Here is a 7,382-nt window from a genome sequence, read left to right on the forward strand (position 1 = left end):
TTGTTGAAAACACTATCCTAACTCCATTGATCTGCCTGTTTCTTGGTCAAAGATCAATTGTTTTAGTTATGTGGCTCTGTTTCTGAGTTTTAAATTCTATTCCATTGATATATTTGTCTATTCTTTTAAAAACACTATGCTGTTTTTATTACTGTAGCTTTATACTAAGTCCTTACTATAATTGGGCAGTTCTCCAACTGTGTTCTTCATCAATATTGTGTGTCTTTTGATTGGTGTATTTAGTCCATTCACATTAAAGCCCATTACTGATATTAAATATAATTGGATTAATATCTACCATATCTGTAACTTTTTCTATTTGTATCATTAGTTCGTTCTTTTTCCCCTCATTTTCTGCTTTCTCTGCTAACTGAGCATTTTATATATTTTTTAAATTTTCTCTCTTAGCATATCAATTACATTTATTTATTTACAAAGTACTTAACCTAGAGTTTCCAATATACATTTTTAAACCAATGTAAGCCTACCCTCCACTAACACGATGCCACCTCCTATGCAGTGTACGTACCTTACAAGAGTATTCTCAAGGCCTCTCTTCCATCCCCTATGATTCTTCAGTCATTTATTTTACTTATTTATTTGTTATAGTTACTTAAACATGGCTAATATTATTACTTTAACAGTCATATTTTAGAACAGTTAACAGTAAAAACAATAAACGTTTTGTTGTACCTTCATTTATTACCTTCTTAGATCTTGACTGTGGACTTCCCTAAAAACTCCTACTTAGAGAAATTCCGCATCTCGCTGCGGAACCTTCTGGAGGGAATCCATGGCTACCATACTGGAGCCCTGTGGTGTGCGGGCAAGGTGCGAAGGAAGATTCCACAGCTTCATGATCTTCACAAGCTCCTCGCTCCATCTCACTCACACCCACTGAGGTGAGACAGAAAGGAAAGAGGGGGCTGAGATGGACTTTTCCTTCCTCCAGGTGGTTCACATCTCTGGGTACATTCCACAAGGATTGCTCTCCTCCTTCTCTTGCCAGAGACACTAGAGCATCTTCTGCAGTTGGAGTTCCTGGAGGTAAAACCCACAAAATTGTGGGCCCCCCTGAAGACTGTGGCCCCTCAGAATCTCTTACTCTGATGCTAGTTCATAACCAGCTCCAGCAACACAACAAAATTTCCATTTAAATCTCCCATCAGTTTGTGGCAGCAGCTGTTTCTGCTCCAGGTAAGCAGGTCTCAGCTGTGACTCTGTGGATTGGCCCCTCCGCACTTCAGGGTGGCAGTTTTCCCTCTATCCTCAGTTCTTCAATATGTTTATAAAAGTTGTTGATTTTCTGTTTGATTTTTTCTTGTTACGGAAGAGCAGTAAAGACTTCTCTGATTTTAAATATTAGAGCTGAAACTGGAAGTTCCATATCTTCTTAGATAAAGAATAAAAGGAGTAAGTAATCATGAGGAAATCTGAAAACCCTACAGAGGGGATATGTAAAATGTAGTGAATTAAGGTCTTAGAAATGACCAGGAAGATGAAATCTAGGCAATGGGTTGAGGGATTAATTTTGTAAAACAGGAGAAAGGTTTCTTCATCAAGAAAGAATAACAAAGAAAGATAAATATAATGACAAGATTTGAGATATCTCAGTTGGAATAGATTTGATTTTTTCAATAAGGTAGAAATCAAGTAGTTTGGATTAAAGCAGATTTAGTAACTGGAGCAAAGTAGAAATTATTCTTAATAGAGGAATATAACAAAGAATGAATTAAAATGCTAATCTATTTTTTCTGAATAAGCAGGGAGAGGCCACCCGATGTTAGGGGATGTGTTTTCACACTGACTTTCAGTGATCTCATCTCCTGACTTTCCCACATTGGGATTTGGAGGGAAGAAAGTGAATGGGTGCCTCCCCTTTGTGTGTGTCTGCATCCTAGTCTCCTCTTCTTATGGGACACATGCCACATTGGATCAGGGTCCACCATAATGACCTCAATTTACCTTCACCTCTTGAAAGACCCTTCTAAATACAGTGACATTAGAAGTCAGAGCTTCCACATATGAATTGTGGGGGACACGACCCAATCTACAATAGCAGGCAAGGTGAGTGGTGCCAGGACAGTGTGGGGCGCACCTGAGAAAATGAAACGATGTCAGTAAGAGAAAAAGAAGCAAGACTCAGAGAGACCAATCGCCTCTCCATGGAGAGGGTATGGAGACTGCAAGTCCAGAGTGAAGCCCAGGGTCCAATATTCACAAGACACTTGGTGCAAGTGGAGTAAACACTGACTCCCGACAACTCACCGTTCAGACGGCTCGATGACACAAGGCTTTTCGTTCAGCGAGAGATGAACACGCTTCCTCTCGCTTGCTATTGGACCATGGACAGTTCTTGTTTCAGAAATAAAAAATGTTACTTGTGGTATGGTTGCTTGTGTTGAATATTTCACCTTCTCTAAAAATGAATTTGGAAAAGTTCTCAGATTAAACATATGGTTCTCTCATTGACAACTCCACAGATCAGAACAATGGGTAAACTTTGGTTCCACTCCTGCCTCCTCTGAAACACTGGTGGGTGACTCCAGCCTCCTTAGCATGACTCTACCCTGAGTGCACAACAGGGGCCCTGACTCCCCATTACTGGCCCCGGCTCCCCATTACAGCCCATCCTTAGAATCACTTCTGACACAACTGTCTTGAGACATCCCAGTAAAAGAATCCCATGGGATCAATGCATTCATTCTAAGAGTCCTACCACACTACACAGAGCAGATCAGGGTTCTACCTACCCTAGCTGTTTCTGAAAATAACCTCTACTGCTTGTTGGAAATAATGACTTAGCCACATGCTACAAAATATTATTTCTGTGACTGTAACTTCTTAGGAAAATGTAGTTAGAATTAAAACAAAAATTAATGTGAAGGAGGAGTCCTCAAAGTGTTCCACTAACCTGTAGGTGATCTAAAAAAAGCCTGTGGGCGAATTGCCAGAGTATTCATGATAAAATCTACGTGGTCTTACCAGCACACTAGAATCAACTTGGGAGCATTAAAAAATAGGAGTTCTCGGACCTCAACTCAGAGCAATTGAATTAAAAGCTCTGGGGGTGAGGCCCAGGCATCTGTGTTCAGTGAAGTGCTCCCGAAGACTCAAAGGCACAGGAAGGGCTGAAGGCCCCAGCGGGAAGCAGAGAAACAGAAAATCAGAGCACAGCTCGAGTGTGTGGGTCTAAGCCCAAACGCCCACGGGCTGACTGGGAATTACAGATCACTTAGAAAATGAAGTCTTCGTGTAATCTGGGAAGATGAATTTTCTGTGAAGATTATTAGGGTAATTTCAAAGCAAATATTCCACCTATTTAACAGTATGAGCTATTCTTAATCATGTCGTGATTACACTTCCATGCAAATAATTCATATGCTATTTAAATTTTGGCTGGGTGAGGTGGCTCATGCCTATAATCCTAATGTTTTGGGAGGCTGAGGGGGAAGATTGCTTGAGCCCAGGAGTCTGAGGCCAGCCTGGGCAACATAGTGTGACTTTACAAAAAAATTGTAAAAATTAGCCTGGTGTGATGGCTCACTCCTGTAGTCCCAGCTACTCGGGAGGCTGAGGCAGGAGAACGGCTTGACCCTGGAGGCAGAGGCTGCCATTTTAAGCAAATGACTGAGCCTATTTTTTTTTATTATACTTTAAGTTCTAGGGTACTTAAATGTTAGACTTAAAACCATAAAATCCCTAGAAGAAAACTTAGGCAATACCATTCAGGACACAGGCATGGGCAAGGACTTCATGACTAAAACAGCAAAAGCAATGGCAACAAAAGCCAAAATTGACAAATGGGATCTAATTAAACTAAAGAGCTTCTGCACAGCAAAAGAAACTACCATCAGAGTGAACAGGCAACCTGCAGAACAGAAGAAATTTTTTGCAATCTACCCATCTGACAAAGGGCTAATATCCAGAATCTACAAAGAACTTAAACAAATTTATAAGAAAAAATCAACCCCATCAAAAAGTGGGCGAAGGATATGAACAGACTGAGCCTATTTTAATCTCAGTTTGCTGACCCAATGTAGAAAGGCCTGCCTGGCAGCTTTGCTTCTGTGTAAATAAGTGTGCAGCGGGGCACCTTATTTTCTTCTTATGTTGCTTCCATAGCATTGGCCCTTTCTGGCCCCTGATCAGTTTCTCCTGATGGCCTGTGTTTAGCCCTCCTTCTGCGGCTGTGATTTTGGGCTTCCCAGGTATTTTCTAGGACTGGATTTACGGTTGCTGATGTTCACACTGCATCCCCCAGGTATATGGTTGTGATAATGTTTTACATAACTAGTTGTGATAATGTTTTACATAACTAGTAGACTAACATTGCTAAAGATCAATATACTAAAATATATGAAGAATACATAGAGAAAATGCATAATTTCTTCTCTCAAGTTTTCTTTAATGCAGTCGGGGTTATATAATGCAATGGAAAGGAAATGATACAACTAGAGCTTAAGTTCCACATGAATTAAACACGGGAAGTCAAGAAAGGGGAACATGAGCTGTGGGCTAAAGAGATTACGGAAGACACCAAAGAAAGGTCGGAGTTCTGGCTCTCTGTTGCTGTATAGCAAAGCACCTCAAAGTTGTGAGGCTTGAACACCTTAGTATTAACCCTCACTGTCTGGAGATTGAGCAGGCTCGGTGGGGGTGTCGAACTTGGGGTCTCTGGAGCATTTGAGTCTCACAGTGCCTGCCTCTGAATTCCCTGGAATGCTGGTCTGGGTCAGCCCTCCAAGGTGCCCAGCTCAGGTGGCTGGCAGCTGATGCTGGCTCCCACGGGGGCGCAGTTGGGACCGTTCACTGCAGGCCCACGTTGCCTCTCAATCAGTGGCTTCCCAGAGTCCAGCGGCTGCTTCTAAGAGCAATAGACCCAGAAGCAGAAAGTGGATGCTGGCCAAGCCCAAAAACTGGCACAGGATCTCTTCTTCCTTATGTTACTCTCTATGCCCCCTTCATGCCCATATTTAAGGGGAGGGCACACAGCCCCCACGGGCCCATGGTAACAATGCCAGAAAAGCCCCATGGCGACAATGCCAGCAAATGCTTGGCCATCTTTAGTCAAACTTAGTGCACTCGAAGGTAGTGGAAATGAAATCTGGGTGTTAGGAGGGAGTGTTCCCAGAGAGGACAGCCTCTGCAGGGGGAGCTAGGAAGAGGGGGTAGGCTGTTTCCAGCATGCTTGGGACAGCAGGGTGGCTGAGGTGTAAGTTCCATTTTGCTGAAAACATTGAACACCACGGTGAAGAGTAGGTGAGTGGAGTGCTTCCCAAAATATCTGTGGTGAAGGGCAGATTTTCCCTCAGTCCATCATTGATCAGTGTCTTTGAAAACCAGGAAGAAAATGATTTATTAGAGAAATTAAGTGGAAAAGGCATCAAATGTAAGCCTAGCTATTTTCTTATTATTAGATACCATGGACGTAAGACTGTTCTGTTAAATAGCTATAAAGGTTTCTAAATGTACTCTCAACATCTGCATTTTTTGGGTTTGCTGTTGGTTGGTAGCAGACATCTTGAAGACGGGCTATAGACCATGGACCATCCTTTGAGTCGCAGCTGGAAGAGCCAGAACCTAGAACTTCAAAGTGAGAATAATTACTTTAATTTTCAGGGGCTATGGGCATGTTTGTTTCTATTTGTTTATTTTTCTCCGTCTCACGTTGGATTATAAGATCCTTGAGGGAAAAACACGTTCTGACTTTTAAAACTTCCTAAAATAGCTTATCTATGCAGGGCTGTTAAAAAGAAAAGGTCTTTACTTCAACAACACAGTGGAATTTCTTCCTGCAACGCAAGAAGTTTCAAAATATGCAAATCTATAAATATGGTAAGCCATATTAACAGGATGAGAGACAAAAATCACACCATCAACTCATTAGATGCACAGAAAGCATTTGACAAAATTCATGATAAAATTCATGTAAAATCAGTCAACAAAAAGGTATGGAAAGGATCCACCATCACACAATAAAGGCCCTATATGTGGAGCCCATAGCTGACATCATACTCAATGGCAAAAAATTGAGAGCTTTTTCTCTAAGATCAGGAACAAGACAAGGATGCCCGCAGTCACCACTTCTATTCGGCACACTACTGGAGGTCCTAGCTGGGGCAATTAGGCAAGTGAGAGAAATAGAAGGCATCCAAATAGGAAATGAAGAAGTGAAATTGCTGCTGTTTGCTGATGACATGATCTTTAATCTTATATATAGACAACCATAAAGATCCACCAAAAAACTGTTAAAACTAATAAAGGAATAAAGTTGCATGACAAAAAATCAACACACAAAAAAGCAGTAACATCCTTGTACACTAACAATTAGAATATCTGAAAAAGAAATAAAAAACAATAGTTTCAAAATTAAAACACTTACAAATATGTTACCAAGGAGGTAAAGACCTGTACATTTAAAACTATAAAACAGTGATGAAGTAAATTAAAAAGGACACCAGAAAATGGAAAGATATTCCATGTTCGTGGATTGGAGGGATCAATACTGTTAAAATAACCATTCTACCCAAAGCAATCTACAGATTCAATGCAATTCTTATCAAAATTCCAATTTCTTTTTTTTTTTTTTTTTTTTGAGATGGAGTCTCTCTCTGTCGCCCAGGCTGGAGTGCAGTGGCACAATCTCAGCTCACTGGAAGCTCCGCCTCCCAAGTTTATGCCATTCTCCTGCCTCACCCTCCCGAGTAGCTGGGACTACAGGCCCCCACCAACACGCTCAGCTAATTTTTTGTTTTTGTATTTTTAGTAGAGATGGGGTTTCACCGTGTTAGCCAGGATGGTCTCAATGGTCTCAATCTTCTGACCTCGTGATCTGCCTGCCTCGGGCTCCCATAGTGCTGGGATTACAGGCGTGAGCCACTGCACCTGGCCCCAATTTCATTTTTTATAGAAATAGAAAAACAACCCCAGAATTCATATGCAGCCAGACACACACACACACACACACACACACACACACACACACACAAATAGCCAAGGCAATCTTGAGCAAAATGAACAGAGCTGAAGAAATCACACTACCTGATTTCAAACTATATTACAAAGCTATAGTAATTTTAAACACATAGTACTGACATACAAATAAACACATTGACAAATGGAACAGAATAGAGAGCCCAGAAATGAACCCAAGCATTTATAGGCAAATGAGTTTTGACAAAGGTACCAAGAACATGCATTGGGAAAAGGACATTCTCTTCAATAAAGGTGTTGGGAAAATTAGATATCCACATGCAGATAAGTGTACATTTCACACAATATACAAAACTCAACTCAAAATGAATTCTAGATCTAAACATAAGACCAGATACTGTAAAATCACTAGAAGAAAGTGCAGGTGAAAAACTGCGTGACATTGG

General features: G+C 41.1%; 1 long non-coding RNA gene across 1 annotated transcript; it reads left to right on the top strand.

Annotated features, from left to right (window-relative positions):
* The first annotated feature begins 797 nt into the window (after positions 1 to 797).
* LOC129051696 (uncharacterized) lies at positions 798 to 2,388 on the top strand. Its single transcript, XR_008516126.2, has 3 exons — positions 798 to 902; positions 1,010 to 1,197; positions 1,764 to 2,388. It is a non-coding gene; the product is annotated as an uncharacterized LOC129051696 (long non-coding RNA).
* Positions 2,389 to 7,382: the final 4,994 nt, after the last annotated feature.

This window comes from Pongo abelii, chromosome 17 (assembly GCF_028885655.2).
Source record: "Pongo abelii isolate AG06213 chromosome 17, NHGRI_mPonAbe1-v2.0_pri, whole genome shotgun sequence".
Lineage (NCBI taxonomy): Eukaryota > Metazoa > Chordata > Mammalia > Primates > Hominidae > Pongo > Pongo abelii.